Here is a 21,633-nt window from a genome sequence, read left to right as displayed (position 1 = left end):
ATTCGGACTGTATTTCCAGATTAAATTTGCCTCATATCTTTCGTTTTTAAAGTGTAAATTTCTTTAAAACTGGTCTATTATTTCGCAGTCAATATCGGAATAATCATCAGAATCATTTATTCCCATATGCTCTAATTCCCTAAAACCTCTTAAATCTTTTAACACAACAGTGTTTGTCATTACCGCGAAATTTTCAGAACAATTTTTATTTGATTTATTTTCCTCGATTCCTGCAGCAACCCAAACAAACACAGAACTGACTGCGTACTGCCCTTCAGATATTTTAATTATTTCTGAATAAACTACATTCCAGAACTCATCCCCGCCAATTAATATCTCAACATCTGTGTTATTTTTTCTTGAGCAATCGGCGATCTGTAACCCCAGATGCTCCATGAAGTCTGCAATTTGTTTACTAGGCACACTGATGGGCGCCGAGGAAATAACATCCGAGATCAAACATTCAATTTTTATTTTATTATTTTGTTTCCAATTCTGAATTTCGATTTCAACGACCGGATAGGAATGATACATTGTCTTGGTCGCACCAAATGAATAAACAGAAAGTCTTTCATAACGGATTGGAGTAAGTTTTAAACAGTCGGCCAATTTTTTCGTTATAAAGGATCTGTGACTGCCTTGATCAAGAATTAATCTAGTGAATTTTGATTTATACTTAGAACAAGCATAAACTGTACAAGTTTGTAATAATATTTCCCTGGCATTACAGTCATTATTATTATCACCTTGAGGAACAGAAGCAATCAATTTTAAGTTTTGAACTTTATTTCTTTCCTCGGAATTCAAAGTCAGAGATTCAGTTTCATTTTCGGAATAACCTTGTTCCGACCTTTTGTTTACAGGGGATTTATTAGTACAAATCGATTCATTGTGATACATACCGCCACATTTATTACATTTAGTTTTATTTCTACACTTTTTTTATGTATGAAATTTTTGATACAAGAATAGCAGCGGTTTTCAGATCTTAGTTTCTTTAATTTATCAGAAACATTCACTTCGCATTTAAATGACTCGTGAAAATTATCACAAAAGATGCATTTTCGGTTAACTGCAGTATGAAATGCAGCCGTGGGTGCATTTTTAACATATTTTCTAGTTTCATATATTGATTGATAGACTCGCGGAGGCACAGGATTTTTTCTTTCATTTAATACTAGATTTGAAACTTCCCTGCATTCTATTTCCATTTTAATAAATTGTGTTAATTCCGAAACTTCAACTTTATCTTTCGATCCTCTTTGCCGATTCCAAAACTAAATCGTCCGGAATTAATTTTAATAATATTGGAATTAGTAAATGTCCATATGAGCCAGAAGTTACTTCCAAAGTTTCCAAATTACGAATCGAAACTTCTAATTCGTCATACAATTTACGTAAAGCCTTTACGTTAGCAGAATTTTTAATGGCTTGTCGTTAAGAATGTTTTTAAGTGTGCAAATTTTTGTATTTTTGAAAGCGTTTCGTTTTTATGTATCGAATTTTCGAAACTATTCCAAAATTCATTCCTTTGTTTGGGGTCTCCCCAAAATTTATCAATTATTAATTTTGGTAATTTCAGCGTACTACTCCCACTAGACTGGTTTAAATCAGAACTTTGGGGATACCTCGCTGGCGGTACTGCGGTAACCGCACCTAGAAACTGCTTAATTTGACTACAAGCAATTACACATTTGTCATTGTATTCTTCGCTTATACTATAATCTTCTTCAATTAAGTTAACGTCAATTAACTATTGTATTTCATCATTAAGCGTTCTCAAATTATTTTTATTTTCGGTTAATAATTCAAACAATTGCCGTAATTCTTTAATCGAATTTTCCTCCCCTTCAATTTTTAATTTATTTTCAATCACTTTAATTAACCTTGTAACAGTCGATCTCAATGTGGAACGTTTAAATAATTCATTTAAGCTTTCCTACCTTTATTTGGAATTCCATTGTCCTTTGAATATGAAATATCCATTGTTAAATTCAAATCGAAACACTTAGATCGAACACCTAAAATCTTCACAAAGCTTTTATTCCCGGCAGATGCACCATGAAATAATTTGTGCATTTCCAAATCAGATGATGGTGGTTCAGTGAGCTTACTAATTTTAACACTTTTACATTTTTAACAATATTTTAATTCACTATATACAGAGCGTATTCTTAGGCCGCCGCCTTCAACGTGAACAAACTTCATTCTTTTTCACCTATGCGAGCAACAGCGCCCTCTAGCCTTTTCCTTCAAATTATACAACACTCTCGACGATGTGTTCCGGATACGTACCCGGGATATTTTTGCAAGGACTGGGAAATTGTTTTCGCAGTTCTGTGTTGCGTAGGTTATTGCTAAAAACTGGTGTTTACGCAAATTCAATGAACAGATATGCTGGGAGTGAAGACTCTAGTAAGTGTTTCTATCGACAAGCAGTCGCAGGCAGCTAGGAGATCTGGTACCAGTTTTGCAAAGCCTGTCTATATATCTACTTTCCTAGCAATGATATACCTCTTGAAAGAAACATTCAGTACATACAGCTCTGCCGGTAATCACTTCCGCGTTTTCTTGTTAGTTGACGGGGTTTTCCCTATCTAGATCTTTTCTCCTTTCTAGGAAACACTCCTTATTTGCAACAATGGTTGTTGTGTACCTTGCATGCTACTCATTTCTAAGAAAAAGGCAAATGCAAAAAATAATGATTTGGACTGCTAGATGCTTTACGCCATGGAGGATAATAGTGAAGTCTGAAAGCTTTGGGTGGTTTGAAATCTTGGGCTATAAAAAGGCTACGCATTGGTAATGTGTTCTGTGACTTTTAGAACAATGGACCGTATGGTGCGTATAGGTGGTCTCAGCGAGTGAATAAATGTCTCAGATGGCTTATAGGATCACTGTGAGGCAAATGAATATATTAAGCTAATCATTCTAAATAAGATTTTCTCTGCAACACGGTAGAGAGACACATATGATGTTGGAGAAAGGTTAATATTATGATGCCGATACATCGTGCATCAAAATATAAGTATTTATTTATTCACATTTGCGACATATGTGGCTTTGATTTGATTTTTGACTCATCAGCGAAAAGTACGTGCGCTATTAAATAGATCTTGTGAAGCCTTTTATTTCTTTTCAGAAATATTTCTCTTACCCTAAAATTGTTTTAAGGACGGCACGCACTAACGAAAGGGAAAAAGGAGATATAATTTACCTAATGTAAGCATATAATTCTGTGATTGCCCTAAATCTAATTTCTTTGGATCCAATAGTGCTTGAATGAATAAAAGACTATACTTCTTTGCAAAAGCGCATGGTTTCTCATTACCCACCTAGCACAAAAACATCCTTGGGATATCCCAAGGATGTTGCTCGCGGGATATGCGCACATCCTCAGGACATCCCACGAACCTCCTCCCGAGTGCTTAATGTCACATCCCGGGATATCCTCAGGACATCCTAACCAAGTCCCATCGACAGCGTGCGGGATGTTATTAGGATATGAACTCCTACTTACTACATCCTCAGGACATCCCACAAACCTCCTAAGCGCATCCCATTATATCCTAAAAACATCCTATCTATGTCCCTTCGACAGCATATGGGATGTTATTAGGATTTAAAGTCCTACTTACTACATCCTCAGGACATCCCGTAATATCCCAATTTCCTCCTAAACTCATCCTCCTGAGCGCTTAATGTCACATCCCAGTATATCCTTAGGACATCCTATCTACGTCCCACCGACAGCGTATGGGATGTTATCAGGATTTGAAACACTAGTTACAATATCCCTTTAACCTCTTAAATACATACTCTCAACTGCTTAGTGTCACATTCCAGTGAAAGTATGTGAAGGTGTGATGATCTAAAACCTATTTTTTTTTACACAGATAGTCTCAAATCGTTCTCCTATGGCTACTATGGAAAAATCAGAAATGTTGAAAATATTTATACAACTTATTTTGTTTTTAAATCTGAATTTGTGAATATATTAAAATTGAGCAAGGAAATTAAAATGAATTATTAATACAAAATATTAAAACTGAAAATTTTGCTTTTATTTTTAAGATATTAAAAATCTTTTGATCATTTTTAAACATCCAATAGCCCCCAAATTGAATTATTCATAATTAAATTATTTTACAAAATCAGTTTCTAATTTCAGTTAACTTGTATTAAAAATTGAATAATAAAATTACCCATTTAATAATCTTTACATAAACGAATCATCTTTCTTTAAAACATGTAAGGAATTTATAGTGTTTTGATGACACTGTTGGAAAATTGTTAAAAGGAATAAATTATATTTTTAAAACTAAATTCGTAGCCTCAGAATAAATAAATATGCTTTTGTAACATGAGAATGCTGCAGGCTTTTTTATATATTTAATATTTAGTTGTAAAAATTTGACATTATGTTAACAATTCTTTATATCATTCAAAAGGTAACTCAAGAAGCTCTTCTAAAATTCTATCTTTCTGCTCACACAATTAAAAAAAAAAAAAAAAAAAATATCAAAGGCCTCAGATTTTAGCAGTCACTCAAAGAGGCTAAAAGTTTATGAATGCATAGATTATCAATACAGATGGGGCAGGGGAAATAGCAAACCATTTTATAAGATACTGACACCAGAAAGTTATATATCTTCTATATATTTGAAAAATGAAGAAATATATCATGTAATTATGTAGAAATATTAAAATGTTTTCAATTAGATATATCATGAATTAAATGCATTTTAAATCAATCGGATTAAAAATTAAAAAAAGCATTGTTAAGAACTGTGTGTAATGCTTTTAAATAGCTTGGCTTGTTAGTCAATAATATATTAGATTGATATGAAGTCACATTTCAAAACTAATAGCCCTTTTAGATTAAAAAAAAAAAAAAAAATGTTCTGAAAATAATTTGCAATGGTTCATTGGTATTATTTTACGCAAAATTTAGTAAAATGAAATTTAAACGTTGAAATCAGCACCAAATTAAACTTTGTAAATTCTAGCGCATGTTAAAGGTTGTCTCATCCAGAATTTTATTACTAACCATTCATTTCAGAGCAAAATAAAACAGTAATTGCCATTTATATGACAATCAATATCAAAAATTTAAATCTGCATTTTACGCAACATAGAAAAACTTCAAAAGATCTACTGTTTACCATGCAATTAAGGCATTATATTCTGCTATCAACTCTATCAATTATTAATTCCATTAAGTATATTCAGTTTACTCTTTCTGCTCAATATATGAAATGTAAAATTTTCCGTAAATTTATTAATTCATTTTATTTTGAGGTGAGCTTTTATTCAACTCTCAATGTCAACGAGAATGTTTAGTTCATTTTTTATTCGGTCTCAAAAGAGAAATCAAAATACGTGGATTTATGAATCAAAATACATGAGAAATCACAGTGAGAAAAGCACTGCTACCTTAAACTGTGATTATATATAACAAATGCAGTGAATTATAGTTAAAAAATAGTGAAAATATTTATATTTCTGAACTATTTCATATATAACATTTTCAGTTTCGCATATGTGGCAATTTAAGAACTTTTTTACGTATACCAATTTTTTGAAATATCTGCAAATTTTTGTATCTTCAAGGAAAGCTTATTCTTTCACCTTTAGTATATAAGTAATGGTAATTTACCAGATAAAATTACTTAATGGGGAATACAGAAAAATATCTAACCACTTACCTTTGTGACTTCATCTGCAAAGAGACTAAAAGAGTAGTTCAGCTAAATCTGCTATAATAAATATTTATAATAATGCTAAATTATGCAATATCTATTAATATGACAAATTTTTGTAAAGCTATTTATTTGGATGAAAAATAAACACATTCAGAAATTTATGGCACTATATTATGATTAACAGAGGAAAAACACTTTTCAAAATTCAAAATAGTTTTTATTAATCCAATTTATCACATTTTATTTGAATTCATGAAAAACAATCTTATATCCATGTATTCTTATGTAGATAAGAACTCTTGATAAATTGGATCTCTGTCATTGCCTTTCACAGCACCTAAAATAAAAAAAACACTCACAATTACTATATGTGAATATAATTCATAATTAAATTTAAACAAATGACTATTAGAATGCAAATTAAAGGAAGCATTTAAAATATTTTAACATTTAGTACCTATAAACAGAGTAGCAATTATTTGATTTTTCGATTATAGTAAAATAAACATGGGGGATGCCTTTTAAAATTTTTTATGTCAGAAAATAAACTCAAACCACCAGCTGAACATATGAGCAGTTTTATCAATCAGCGACTGGTAGGTAACCTGGATACTGAATCAACATATAAAGTTGCCAAGATAAAGAGAGAAAATTTATGATAATCATATCTTACCTATTCATAAAACTATTTTAAATTTAATGTGTAGGCAAGTCCAAAAAGAGTGAGAATGAATTTATTTTGCAACACAAAGTAAAGTCTTGCAGGAGCAAAAAAAACTTGTCTCATGAGATTGGCAAGTAAAAAATAATTAACTGCATCTGGTAACATTTATCTGACAAAACATAAGTAATTGTTAGCTACGTGCAGAAAATAAAATCTGATCAGGGGCGTAGCTAGAGGGGGGCATCTGTCCCCGGATGCAGAATCCAAGGGGCGCCAAACTGATGTTAGAACATTTTAGAATTAAATGTTTTCCATCCTTGGCAAGCAGTAGGGGGCGCAAAATCTTCAGTTGTCCCTGAGCACTGAAAACCCTAGCTATGACTCTGAATCTGATCATGTTAATGCAATTTTAAACTTTTGAATTTAACCGCAGAAATTTACCAAAGAAGTACTTGTAACAGTAGTAAATGAAGATGTGGCTAATCTTTACTGTATGGTACACCTTGGTTTCTGTCTGAAAAAAAATCGCAAAGTGGTATTGGTTGTTTGTGAAATGTGGAAGCCCATTGCGTCAAATAAGTTTTCTGGTAACCCTAATGTTGATAATGTTGGCGAAAGTAGCCTTTGGGGGAAAAAAAAAAACTTTTTTTTGGGTCAATAAAAAGGAGTTATTTCTGCAAATATTGCCAACGTGCTGTGATAAATTTAGTTTTGGGCTACTTTTTCTAATAGTAAACCTTTTGTACGGTCCCAGGTTTTTGGTTCTTACCATTCTTTTCAATTGCTGTGTTTGGTTGCACGGAAGTGGTATGGTCTTGTATTTTGAACATGCTATTATTTTGGTGTGGGTACCATCGTTTGAGTATGTCTGAGGTGACTAAAAGCATTATCACATTAGCTGTTTGTTGCCGGAACAAAACATTTGCAGCAACAGTTCTGAGAAACGGCCTTTGGCGAAATAGGGTTACCATCTTCACTTGGCAAACAGGCTGAAAGCCAAACAAGAATCAGTTATCGCTCAGATTGGCGAAAGTGACGTTTCCTTTCAAGTGACATTCGCTGTTTCGTGTTGTTTTGTATCGTTCACACGCTTTTCGTTTTAAACTTTATTGTTAGTAATGGAAGACAATAGAAAGGTGATTGCTATCAAGTTAATCAGTTTGATCTCCACTCTGGCACTTCATGTAACAGATAAACACACTACTGGTTATAGCAATCAATTACATCAGTAATAGCCAAATTCTGTATACACTAAGAATAGTTTAAAAACATGTGCTGGATAAGTCTATTTATCACACATCGCTTATGTGTATTTTCTGTTGTCTGCATTTCAATGAAAATTTGATGGCTCACTGGAAAATTTGTGACCTGGTGAAAGCATTTTCTGACTAACTTTATGGCTCATAATTACTGTTTTGTCCATTCAAATGACAAAAATCTATATGGCTGATATTTACCTCCTCACAACCAGCAGATACTATTCAGCAAAATGATGATCGAATAAAGCATATGAATACATGAGCAATCATACATGTGCAAGTTGTTTACTGTCCCCCATAGAACACTCGGTAATATACCTAAAACACATTAATTATACCAACTCTAGAAATTAGGTGTTCACATCATGAGTTTGTTTTATGGTTTGGTTTATTGAGATTACAGCAAAGCACACTAGGGCTTTCTGCCTAAGGGAAGGGATGCCTTCGTGGAGGACTTTCTAAGGGAAACTGGCTCGTATACACATCACACATGGGGAAAACCACGAAAGCGTCCATGCAGCCAGCCCGTTCGCGGGATTCGAACCTCGGACAGAACTACCAGTGTTCAGCGACTTTACCGCTCGGCCGCTGGTGGGCTCAGTTGGTTTTATGTGATTACCGCAAAGCCTCGAGGGATAACAACAGGAGGGATCCCTTTGTAGAAGATTTTTTTTAAAACTGGCTCGTATACCAGTTACAAATGGGGCAAATCAAGGAAACGTCATGTAGCCAGCCCGTTCGCGGCATTCTAACCTGAGACAGAACTACCAGTGTTCAATGACGCTTCGGCCACTAGTAGGCCCGTGCAATTCATTATGTAAACAGACATGAAGCTGATAATCAGTTGTGCTCTGTTTTAAGTAATCAAATGTTATAAATGCACAGCTGTTACATTTCTTATTATTTATTAGTCATGTTTTTATTATGTAGATCATACGTATGATATAATTATGAATTAACCCAATAACAAAATGTGTACACTCTTTAGTACTCAAATACTCATCAATTATTTTTCAACTGATTATTACATACCCATAATAATTTGCAAAGAACTGATAACTATAGTTGCTGTCAATTACATAATCGTTATCTGAATTAAAAGTAACTTCAAATAAACTTCTTGGCAATGTTCATTTTTGTATTCATACATACATATACATATACACATTTAATAAGTCATATATTTACATACAGATAGAGAGATGCAATGTTTTAGAAGTTGTTAATATATATTTATTAGTATTAATGTAATGAATAAGATTTATATTAATGAATGTATATACAAATGTTTTTCATCATGCATAATAATAAATCCATAAATTTCCAATGTTTCAATATGTAGCATTTACAATAAAAGTATAGTTTCTAATGTATTTATAATCCAAAAAGTATTTCATTAATAACATGAAAATAATAGACAAATTTAATGAGTATTCTCATTATTACATAAGCTATGCTTTTCTTTTTTATGCATCTTTTATGCTGTTTAAAATGTGTCACTGATTATGCAGTTAACAATTTAAAAGATAAGTAATTAGGAGAAAAGCCGCGCATATACAAACGGATTTTAAAAAATTATTCAACTTAAATTTAAGAAATAAAATTCTATTATATAACAGTGTTATAATACACGATCAACACGAAATACGACAAATTTTGCGAACTTTTGGCTACTAACAATTTGTAAACAAATCCGAACTGCAAGAACGTCGTAAAATACTGTCAACTCTGAAATTTCCACAATTATATATTTAATGAATATATACACATTTAAGAAATGACTCAGGCAGTTGTATTACAACAAAACAGCAATAATTAAATCGGCCTCTATTTCCACCGTCCATCACTTTACAGTGAGAGCCATCGCCATATTGAAAGTTACCCGTGATCCTTCAGAAGCTGACCTTTCGTCTGATTGGTTGAACGCTTGAGGAACACGTCTCCAGCCGGAACATTTTGGGAAAAGTTTTAAAATGTTGCTCATAGCCGACACACGTTCCTCCTAGCTAGACGAAACATTTCTCGGAAGCCTGCCGCTTAAAGCCGTGCTACTAGAATCTCGTTTCTCGGAATCGTCCCGGGTAAGCGTGCGCGTCTATAGATGTGATAACAGCATAAGAGATGAAAAATTTAATTGAATTGCTTACCTGGAGGATGGTGGTGGGAAGCCTAAACATATGCATGTGAAAAAAAAGGTATGTTAAAAAAATGACGTTTCATTTATTTTTTTGTCTCTGTGTGTTAATTTTTGTTAGAAGATTTGTTGTTTAATGTTTTTATGTTAGGAAATATGTATCTTTGGTAACTTATTCCTCTCTGTTTGTGTATTTTTGGTTGTCTGTGTGTTAAGACAGTGGCGAATTTTTTCTGGTAACTATGATATTTTTAACTTTCTGATTTTCTCTTAAAGTGAAAATAGATCAATGTGTACATGGACAAAGTTAAAGCAGTGCACACTGCCCAGTTTGTGCAGTTCTCTGTTTTAATAGGTCGATGTGTACATGGACACAGAGTTTGTGTATGTCTTTGACTTCTTATTTTGGTTTTGTGTAGCGGCCACCTTGAAACTGGTGCCGATCCTCTCAGGTGACGATCTTGATATATAAAAAAAGAAACGATTCGCCAAGGGTTACAGTAGAGTAAATTTTTACCAAAAATGTTCTACCATTAATCACCATTTCAGTGGTTTAAACACTAGTGAAGCAGTATGCAGAGATGAAGATTTGAGTTTTGTTTACACAGCATGATGGTTTAGGCACTCCAGCCATTACAGTGAACATAATTATAATAAACATAGCCACAATAATTGTCTATAAATATTGATGTATAACACTGCATTAACTAATATATTTCTTATGCTAGTATATACAGAATCCTTAATCGAAGGGAAAATCAGAAGACTGTGCATGCATTTTGCTTTAACTGAAACATGGATTTGACCATACAAATCTGTCTTACGGGAGATGCCACACTATGCAGATAGAGAGTAAAAAGTGCTTGTGTTGTTTTTATTTGTTAGAAGTATGAAATAAATATACTTCTAGATTTTAATTTTTTCTTTTCTTGTTTTACATTTGGATTACCTATCAAAAAGTAAGGAATTTTGATAATATTACAATATCAGAGTTAAAATAACAATTATTGGACATGTTAAAGTAATGAAAATTTTAAATTAGGTTAATAAGTAACCCTTAATGTGGCATATTTTTGAATTAAACCCTATCGACATTAAAAACAACAAAACGTCCCTCTTTATTAAGGACTTTAATTAACTAATTTTAAATACGGGGCTATGAATGAATTTTTTTCCCTTGCATGTTATAATAACTGAAACAAAATTACTCTGATACAGTCAAAATTCCTAAATGCAAGTACATAAAATTTACTTTAGCAATTTAAAGAGATGAGACACACTGAACACATGAATAAATTTCTATCAAAGAATAATTTATTAAATTTGGCCCGTTCCATAGCAAACTTTAACCATTAGATTACATTATTACACCATGTTATCAGTTTGAAAAGCAAGTCATATGCCAGATCTTGGATGTAAAAGAAATGCACGAAATAATATACAGATTATTGAAAAATGATGTATACCAATGTTTATAGATATGATTAAATGTAACAGAAAATTTACTGTCACAACCACATTTTTAAGTGAAATGTATTATTTTAACATTTTACAATATTTAAGGTATGGCATTAAATGCAACATTATGTGCCTGGATATAAGTTAGTAAATAAAAAAAAAAAAAATAATAATAATAATAATCAAAGAATGACTGTCATGAAAAATTTCAAAAACAAGCAGAATTTAATTTAGAAGACCTTTAGACACTTATGATAAATAAATTTGAGAATTCTTCACCCAAAATTAAATTATAATTAACTAAAACCAGTTTGACAGACCTTCTACAAAATCCTTCAGCTGCAATTTTTTCTAGCTTGAAAACCAAATTCTTCTCCACATGGTAATAACATCTTAACCAGTTGAAATTCCTGCAGAAAGTTTGATAACACAGTAATAGAATTAATAGAATAGAAAAATTAACACAAAAGTATAGAACATCATTTAAACTTAACATTATTACAAATTTTGGTGCTTTCTGACTATCTGCAAAGCTGTGAAAATTGGCAAAATGTTCATTAGTTTATGGTTCATATCTACTGCTTTGTTCACAAGTAGTAATTCAAATAAGCACTTTATAAGAAACAAGAAATTTTAGGATGCACACACACAAAAATATATACATTGGGTCAATATTCACATATTTTTCATCCAATGGAATACTATTCAGAAATAAAGATTAAATATAAAGCATGTAAATACATGTGTGTGGTATGCATATTCATAGTTTGCTATTATCGTGTACATACTCTTGCTGTATTAGCATAAGTTGAAGCTGTGAGGGCAGATGATAAGAAAGTATCAGAATTTTTCACGTATAAGAAAAGATTGCCCTGACAATAGTATCTCAATCGTTTAGCACTGACATTTACACAGCACATTAGAAATATATAGTAATATATGTATAATAAAAAGATAATTGCATATTATTAATTCATTTTTTTAAATGCCAAACTTTAACAATTCTTTCACATATAATTAAACAGAATTCTTTCACATGAACATCTAAAATCCATTCTTAACTAAAGAATAAATAATAAAACCATGTAAATATCTTATCAAGCCCATCATTTCGGAAATGTCTACTTCTGAAAGTTCCCAGCATTTCTCAATATATTATTAAATTACTAAACTAAGCATCAATGATCGTCATGTTCGCTAATATGGCAATATCTTTCACACTTCTTTGTTACCACAAGTAGCAAGTAGGCTTCAATAAATCTTTAACTGTTACATGCTACTTTTGTCTAAAATTTGTACAAATAATAAAATTAAATGAGCTCTTTATAATATGCTCAAAGAAATAATTTTGTATGAAAATTTGTATGTTATATATTAGCCTGATTAATGATTCAGGAAATAATTCAGGTTTTCAAAGTGCTTCCAATAATTCAAATTTCAGCTTGTGTCAAAATAAAATCTATAACACAAAGATACGCAAATTTCCTTATGAACAATGCATTTTAACATTATTCAATCACTGGCAATCACACAGTACTGATTGCTTCAATAAACATTACTGTAACTGTGTTATTTAAAAGACTGTAATGTTTTAATTATTTCCTTAATTAAAACATTACAGTCTTTTCCTCCTTCTAACACCAAAAGAAAACCTAGATAAGAAATATAAAAATATCAGTAAAAATAAATTATATTATTGAATGACACTTTACATTAATTACACTTATGCATATATTATTTTATTATAAATTATTTCAAAATCAAAGAAGAGAAGGGGGAGAAACTTTAATATTGACATTTCTAAAATGATATAAACATTAATCATTTAGTATAATTTGTTACTTCAGGCAAAAAAAAAATTCACTTTTCTGGATAGCATTTATATTTCCATCTCACTTTCAATGAAACATTAAGAGAAATGCATATAATTTAAACATCAGTTTATTTTATTTATCAGACAGATTATGTCAACTCAAAAAAACCTATCAGTAAAATTCGGTAGTAATAATTCTGAATGTTAGGCAACTTGCAAGATTCAACAAAAATTATCAATACTTTTATTATAATGACAATACTACAGTAACATGAACATAAAATTAAACTGCATATAACTATAAAATAAGCCAGCATATAATAATGGTGCATTGGTTTCTAAAACAATGGGCTCGATGAAAAAATACATGTATTATGGTAGCTATTCATATTCTTCAGCTTTTCCAATATTCTCATGTTCACTTTACATAACTAAAGTACCTAAAATACAATAAAAATGCAAACAATATTTATGAGAAAATGTTAAAAGCAATCATAAGCATTTGATTGAATGACCATATTTTGTCTTCCTGCAAGTCGAATCTTAAAATGATATGCAGTTTGAAAAATGCTTAATCCTTTTATAAAATATTCAAAAAAGATTAAAAAAAGATACTGTTCTGTTATCAGGACCGGGTTCAGAATTGTATTTATGTATGCTTGTATATTTGTATGTTTGTGTGTCTACATATACACATCTATGCACATACTTACGAACACAGGTTCATACATTTCCGATTCTGGTCCCAATAACAGAACAGTACTCCCAAAAAAACTTGAATTACAAACTAGATTAAGATAATGTTTCAACCATACATATTTTGGACAAAACAATGCAAACTCTTATTTTTATACAATTGTTCAAACTATTTAACATAAATTTATTGCTGCAATAAAATAATAAGCAATCTGATCACACATATTATTTTGAAACTGAATGCATAAACTAGACTAAAAAAAATTCAGTCATAAACATTTGGATAGCAGGGCAAATTAGATATTTGAAAAGACAGCCAGCCATTGAGATACACGTAATTCACGACAGAATGGTAACAATTCATAAAGCTGTGAAACATTTAACTGTCAAAATGACATAAATTCGAAAAGGAAAAAAAGTAAACATACAAGTATTGCAACTGAACTTACCTTTCATGCAACAAAAAATATCCATACAAGTTAACCTCATGGCGCAGCCATTTTGGATTTCGTTTCAAATCAGACAGATGTTTACGGATATGCGGAAGAATACGAAGAACTAGTAGTTTGCCGGATACAATGTGCAATGACGCGAAAGAATATAGTTCTGTAGAACTTCCTACATTATTCCGTAATAAACAGTACTATTTCCTAATTTTTTCTTTATCTAATAATTTAATTAATAGGGAAATAGTTAAATAATTCCGAATTCATTTTTAATGAAATGTAAAATTTTGCATGTATGGGACGACCACCTTCCATCCAATATTTCTGAGAATATAAACAAATTTTGGAATCTGAGAGTATCAGTAAATAAATATATAGAATATCGGCTCTCAAACGACCACTTCTGAAAGTGACCAATAGTTCTGAGATTATAAATAAATATTGATATTAAGCATTATTTCTATAAGACGACCATCTCTATATAAGACCAAAGTTTCTAGAATCTTAGATAGTCATCAGAGGTGTAGCTTTACTGCGAAATTATCGCACGACTGTAATTCAATATCAATAACAGATCGCGCGATTGAAAAACATTTTCTGTCCTGTAATTAGAGGAAAAAAATTTTCCTTATGAGGTATTTCTCCCGCTTTCCTAGCGTGTCTTCGGCCCACCAGCGGCCGAGCGGTAAAGTCGCTGAACCCTGGTAGTGCGATCCGAGGTTCGAATCCCGCGAACGGGTTGGCTGCATGAGTGTTTTCGTGGTTTTCCCCACGTGTAACGTGTGTACGAGCCAGTTTCCCTTAGAAAGTCCTCCACGAAGACATCCCTCCCCTTAGGCAGATAGCCCTAGTGTGCTTTGCCATAATTAAATACACCACCACCACACCTAGCGTGTCTTCGTGGTGTAGTGGTTCTGCACACTGGGCCGGTATTCCAGAGGTCCGTCCTTCGATTCCCGGCGAAGGCAGTTGCTAATTTTTCATGTTTCCTGCTTTCCAAAAAATACCTAATGTCTCTATATCCAAATTTTAAAAAAAATTCGTTTCCGTAATTAAATATATCTATATCTAATTTTACCTATATTTGTAGTAGGGTTTGTAATCTGTAAGTAATTATACATGCAATTTATCCATTTTTTATAAAAAAAATATATGTTATTTAGAATTTTGCAAATATTCTAGAAAATGCTAATCCATTGAAAAAAATCTTTTCCATGACTAAATAAATTTTTAAAAACGTCAGAAAAAATAAAGTTAAAATTAATAACAAAATAACAAGAATAAATCATCAATCATATCAATATTTTTAATGTACAGCATTTAGAAACAACTTAGTAAAATACATATGAAAAATAAAATAATGTGGAAGTTTCAGATGTGCAATGTCAAAAAATTAAAACTGGTAAATTTGAGAACAAATATCCTCAAAATGTTTGACAACGAAAGTCCTCTGGACAATGCAGAATGAATGTCCTCAGGATGTGAAATTGGTGAACTCCTCAGGACATCTGAGAATCAACATCTTCAGGACATCCTGTCATATCCCGGGACATAGCGACTTAAATAAGACATCCTCAGGATGTTAAATTACGATCTCCTCAGGACATCTGAGAATCAACATCCTTAGGACATCCTAAGTATATCCCGGGATATTGCGACTTAAATAGGACATCCTGAGGATGTTTTGTGCTATGGGGGAAAGCCTGTGAATTTAACTTTACCAAATTTAAAACCCTTTGCTAAGAAACAAGAAATGTTTGCCTCAGTTGAAAGTTGTTTCTGCTCAAATTCAAAATGCACAAGAAGGCCAAAGTTATGTCTTTTGCATTAGAGTATAGATTTCTACTGCAATTTTGAGAGTAGGAAGCTAATTTTGAAAAACATCATAAAAATGTAAATATCTTCAGTTTTATTTAATATACACTACAGAATTATTGTGCTTATATTCGAAAAAATATTTCAGTAAACACTGAACATTTTGTTGTGAAACTGATTAGCTGTATCTAACAAATATTAAAAACAAATCTCTTCATTTTGATGTACGAGACACAGATGGCGTTGGCTGTCATTGAAGTAGGAAGAAAAAAAAGGGTTTTCCCTTTTCGACCTCGTGACGTGAACTGATTAAGATGTGTAATAACTTCGGGCCAGGAAAATTTCCCGACAATTGTTAAAAAATATATATATTTTGTAGTATAGAGACAATATAATTAAATAAATCAACCTATTAGAGTTTTTATTACAGATTCAACATCACACTTCCCAGGTAAGTGAGCAAGTTTTGTCTTTAGTTTTTCTGGATTGCTCGGTATCTGGGATGAGTGAAGGAAGTATTTTTATTTTAATGATATTTAATGATAAGACTATGTTTTAGTAATAACAAAAAGTGGCGTCCCGTGCCAGGACTCTAAGAAATAAACTTTAAAAAAAAATTATTTTAATGGTTATAGATAGTTTTTGATGTATTAAAGTATAATTAAGTTTAAATTCGAAATTATGTTTTGTGAAGCAGTTTGTTTTATTTTGAAAGTTAACTATGAAGCTTTAAAGGCTCTGAAACTTAAACGGGCAGGTTTACGCACTTCTTTTGCAAAAACTGCTAATATTTTAAAAACGGAATTAGTAAAAGAAGATTTTTCTGTAGATTTAGTACGAGATAAACTTACTAAACTACAAAATGTATATTCAGATATAAAAAATGTAGATGATAAAATTCTTAATTTGTTAGCTGAAGACGGGAAAACTTTAGAGGATGATGTTACTAAAGAAATCGAAAGTCGCGAGGTGTATTCTAATGATTTCATAACACTAACTCGGCAAATTAATGAATAATTGCAATTTTCAGATGAAATCAATTTAGAAACAAGACCAAATGATGGTGCTGGTATTTGTTGTAGTAAGATTAAACAGTATAGACTTCCGAAAATCGAACTTAAGAAGTTTGATGGGGAATTGATAAATTGGTTACCGTTTTGGTCGCAGTTTGAGAAAATTCACACTGACTCTGATTTATATGAAAGTGACAAATTTTCCTATTTGATTCAGTGTATGAAGCCCGGATCGCGTGCTAAAGGATTCATTGAAAGCTATCCGGTGACTTCGGAAAATTATGATAAAGCTGTTTTATCATAGGCAGATCAAAAGGATAAATTACCTCTTGATAAACTGTATGATAAAATTGAAGCTCAGTTGAGAGCCTTAGAGTCTTTAGGTCTTAAATCGAGCGAAAACACATCGTGGTTATTTCCGATGGTGGAATCGTGTCTCACAGAGGATGTTTTAAAGGCGTGGCAAAGGAGTTCGCTCTTTAACCAGCCTGAAGGAACTGATCTTTCTCGCCTTACCAACTTAATGAAATTTTTAAAGTCTGAAGTGGAGGGTGAGGAGAGATTAAAATTGGCGCGTAATGGACTCGATGGTGTTAGTCGTAAAGAAGGATATCATGATAAAGCAAAGAGGGAAACAAAAGGTAAATTTAAATTTAAGAAACAGGGAAATGTTCCCACTGCCACAGGTTTTCTTACAGCCAGAGAACATGCATGTATTTTTTGTGGTAAAATGCATGATAGTAAAAATTGTTACTATGCGCGTTCATTATCTCTTAATGAAAGGATTTCTAAAGTTAAGGAGAAAAAATGCTGTTTAAAATGCTTGGAACCAAATCATATGGCAAAGTTCTGTAAACAGTTTGTTAGGTGTTTTGCTTGTGGTAAATCACACTCAGTTATTTTGTGTCCGGACATTAATAATGAAACTGAACTTCCTACAGAAAAATCAGAAATAGACAACATACATACGGCTACAGCCAGGCAAACTTGTACCGCTGACGTAGCTTTAATGACTTTACGCGTAAGAGTAGCTGGTGTCAAAAAGCATAAAGATGTTAGAGTACTCTTAGATTGTGGTTCCCAGAAATCGTATATTTTGAAATCATTAGCCACTGAATTGGGGTTACCAATTATTTCCAAAGAAAATGTTGCTCTTACTTTATTTGGAGGTGCCAGAACAGAGGCAAAGATGCATAACAAATATTTGGTAAAATTATGTTCAGCCAGTCCGCGTAAGTATTCAGATCTAGAATTTGAATTTTTAGATCAAGACATAATATGTGGGGATATACCTCGGGTACCCAAGGGTCCGATATTAAAAGAATTAAAACGAAACAACATTTGGTTGTCGGATCTGGGAGCAGATTGTCCAAAAATAGAAATGCTCATCGGTAGTGATATTTATGGAAAAATTCTCACGGGATCAGTAAAACAATTAAAAGGAGGACTAACAGCAGTTTGTACAAAACTTGGTTGGACAGTTTGTGGTGTATCGGAGGAATTTGTTAATCACAAAGATAAAGATGCTTCCATTTTGTGTGCAAGTTTAGTGGGTCACGACTTTAAAATCTCCGATCTTTGGAGTTTAGAAACGATCGGAATATTAGATGCTCACCAGAATTCATCTAACGCTGCTGAGGAAGAAATTGCCCACGAACAATTTTGAAACTCTGTTTCCAGTAACGAAGATGGTCGTTATTGTGTCGTCGGATTACCTTGGTTAGTATATAACGCAGAATTTCCATCAAATCGTCATGTAGCAGAAAAAAGATTGTTCAGTGTCACCCGAAAACTCAAGTCTTTACATAAATATGAAGAATATGATAGAATTTTTAATGAATGGATGGAGGAGGGTGTAATTGAAATAGTACCAGACAATGAACTGAATTATAAAGGGCACTACTTACCGCATCACCCAGTATTTAAACCAGACAGTGTCTCAACTAAGATAAGACCTGTTTTTGACGCATCATGTAAAGTTAATAGATCGCCCTCCCTTAATGATTACTTAGTAAAAGGACCAAATTTAATAGAAGAAATCCCTTCAATTTTGTTAAGATTTAGAGAAAAATGCATTGGCGTAACATCTGATATCCGGCGTGCATTTTTACAGATTGAATTACGGAAAGAAGATAGGGACTTTTTAAGATTTTTATGGTGGGAGAAAGATAATGTACTGAAGGTTTTCCGCCATACGAGGGTAGTTTTTGGAGTAAAGTCTAGCCCTTTTGTATTAGGAGCGGTTATTTCAGTTCATTTGGCACAAGTACCAAAGGAACAAAGTTCTATTGCTCAGAAATTAAATAAATCCTTTTATATTGATAATTGTGTGACTTCTGTTAATAACGAAAAGGAGCTCGTGAATTTTGTGAAATCTTCTACTGAAATATTAGCTGAAGCAAAAATGGACTTACGTATGTGGACCTATGGCCCAGTAGAAAAAGATGTGGAACTAACACAAAGTACTTTGTGCACTGAGTCCACAATGGAGAATTCTGTACCAGTTTTAGGAATTATGTGGGACAGAATAGAAGATAACCTTTATATTGAAATTAAGACTGTATTGGTTTCGGATAATTTGTCTAAAAGAGAGGTTTTGTCAGTAACGCAGACAATGTTTGATCCTTTGGGTTTCTTGACACATGTTTTATTGCCTGCAAAGTTACTGCTACAGGAAATTTGGGCGATAAAAGCAGACTGGGATACTCCATTACCAGATAGTATCAAAAGTAAATTTTCGAGGTGGTATAATAAATTACAAATTTTGAATAAGTTGAGAATACCGCGACGTATAGGTTTTGGAGATAGAAGTTCCTGGACACTTCATGTATTTTGTGATGCTAGCCAGCATGCTTATGCCACGGTAATATTTTTGAGATGCGAAACTAAAGAAGAAACATTAGTCAGTTTTGTAATGGCTAAGTCAAGAGTCGCACCCTTAAAAGAACTTACTATTCCCCGTCTAGAACTTATGGCCTGTCTTTTGGGCGTGCGTCTTTCCAAATATGTGACAGAAGCTCTTACATTGGATGACATCCCGAAATATTTTTGGACCGATTCCACCACGGCCATATCTTGGATTCAAAGAAATGATGCGTGGGGGACTTTTGTGGGCAATCGCGTGAAGGAAATTTGCGCTTTCACTAAAGCAAATCAGTGGTCATATGTACAGGGTCATTCTAACCCAGCTGATTTACCTTCTCGTGGTTGTTCCCCTCTTCAGTTTTTCGAATTAAATTGGTGGAGAGGGCCTGTTTGGCTCAAAGACACTAGAGATAGCTGGCCAAAATTAGAGGTTAAGCCAAATGAAACTTTAGTTTTTTCAGAGCGCAGGAAAGGCATAAATTTAAATGTAAATCTTAGTATAACTACAAAAGCGGATAAAGTTAAGTGGTGTGAGAAGTTCTCTAAATTTTCAAAAATGTTAAGAGTTTTAGGTTGGATAAAGAGATTTATCAAAAATTGTCAAAAGAAAATTGTAAATAAAGAGCCTTTTCTGTCTGCTTCCGAGATAAAGGAATCTAAAATTATACTTCTTTCACTTGTTCAGGGGGAGAGTTTTCCAGAGACTGGAGACTCCATCAATGGTCTTTTGACCGTACGAGATCAGAGTGGCTTAAGAAGAGTAAAAACAAAAATCACCGAACGAGATGATTCTTATGCATTCCGGTACCCGATTTTATTACCTTCTAAGCATTATATTGTTGACTTTTTAATTAGAGATTACCATTTAAAGCATTCTCATGCCGGCGTACAAGCATTAACTGTTATAATTAGAGAAGAATTCTGGATCATTGGTGCAAGACGTCGAATTAGATCGGTGGTGAAACAGTGCGTCCGTTGTAAACGATTTTCAGCAAAACCTCCAACTACTGCACCCATTCAATTACCATTAGACAGAGTTCGAGATGCGTTCGCATTTGAAGTTACCGGCATAGATTTATGTGGCCCTCTGATTCTCAAAAATAAAAACAAAACCTGGGTAGTACTGTTTACGTGTGCTGTATATAGATGTGTACATTTGGAACTAGTGACATCCGTAAGTACCGAATGCTTCATTCAAGCGTTTCGTCGGTTCATAGCCAGAAGAGGTCGGCCATCTACAGTTTATTTAGACAACGGCACAAATTTCGTCGGTACATCTGCATTGCTGAAAAAGGTTGACTGGGTAAAGGTAATTGCTCAGGAAACTTTGCATCCCATCACTTGGAAGTTCATTCCGCCCACTGCTGCTTGGTGGGGCGGATGGTGGGAGCGTCTAATCCGCACAGCCAAGAATTTGATTGTGAGAGTCTTAGGACAAGCTGCAGTCAATTACGAAGAGTTACTCACCGTCATCTGTGATGTGGAAGCCGTAATAAACTGTCGACCACTTACTTATGTGTCAAATGACTCTGAGGATCTTCTACCATTAACGCCTTCCATGTTCTTACAGGACATTAAGGTTTCAGGTACAGCAGATTTGGATGCTTTAGATCGAAATAAACTCTTGGCTCGTCAGCGTTTCTGCCAGGAACTTCGAGAACAATTTCGTAGCCGTTTCCGCAAGGAGTACCTTGGACAGTTAGTACAAAACCATGGACAGACGGACTGTGAATTAAAAGTTGGAGACATCGTGCTAATAGGTTGT

The 21,633-nt window shown here is 33.0% G+C and overlaps 1 long non-coding RNA gene across 1 annotated transcript; it reads right to left on the bottom strand.

Moving 5' to 3' along the window:
- Positions 1-5,900: 5,900 nt before the first annotated feature.
- On the bottom strand, positions 5,901-12,928 carry LOC146993280 (uncharacterized). Its single transcript, XR_015038517.1, has 2 exons — positions 11,541-12,928; positions 5,901-6,042 (listed from the first exon to the last, which is right to left on the bottom strand). It is a non-coding gene; the product is annotated as an uncharacterized LOC146993280 (long non-coding RNA).
- Between the last annotated feature and the right edge of the window lie 8,705 nt (positions 12,929-21,633).

This window comes from Stegodyphus dumicola, chromosome X1, assembly GCF_044657685.1.
Source record: "Stegodyphus dumicola isolate Sdum_Otavi_A_Nest chromosome X1, ASM4465768v1".
In the NCBI taxonomy this organism is placed as follows: domain Eukaryota; kingdom Metazoa; phylum Arthropoda; class Arachnida; order Araneae; family Eresidae; genus Stegodyphus; species Stegodyphus dumicola.
The sequence above is the reverse complement of the archived record's forward strand: the minus strand, read 5'-3'. Positions and strand labels throughout refer to the sequence as shown.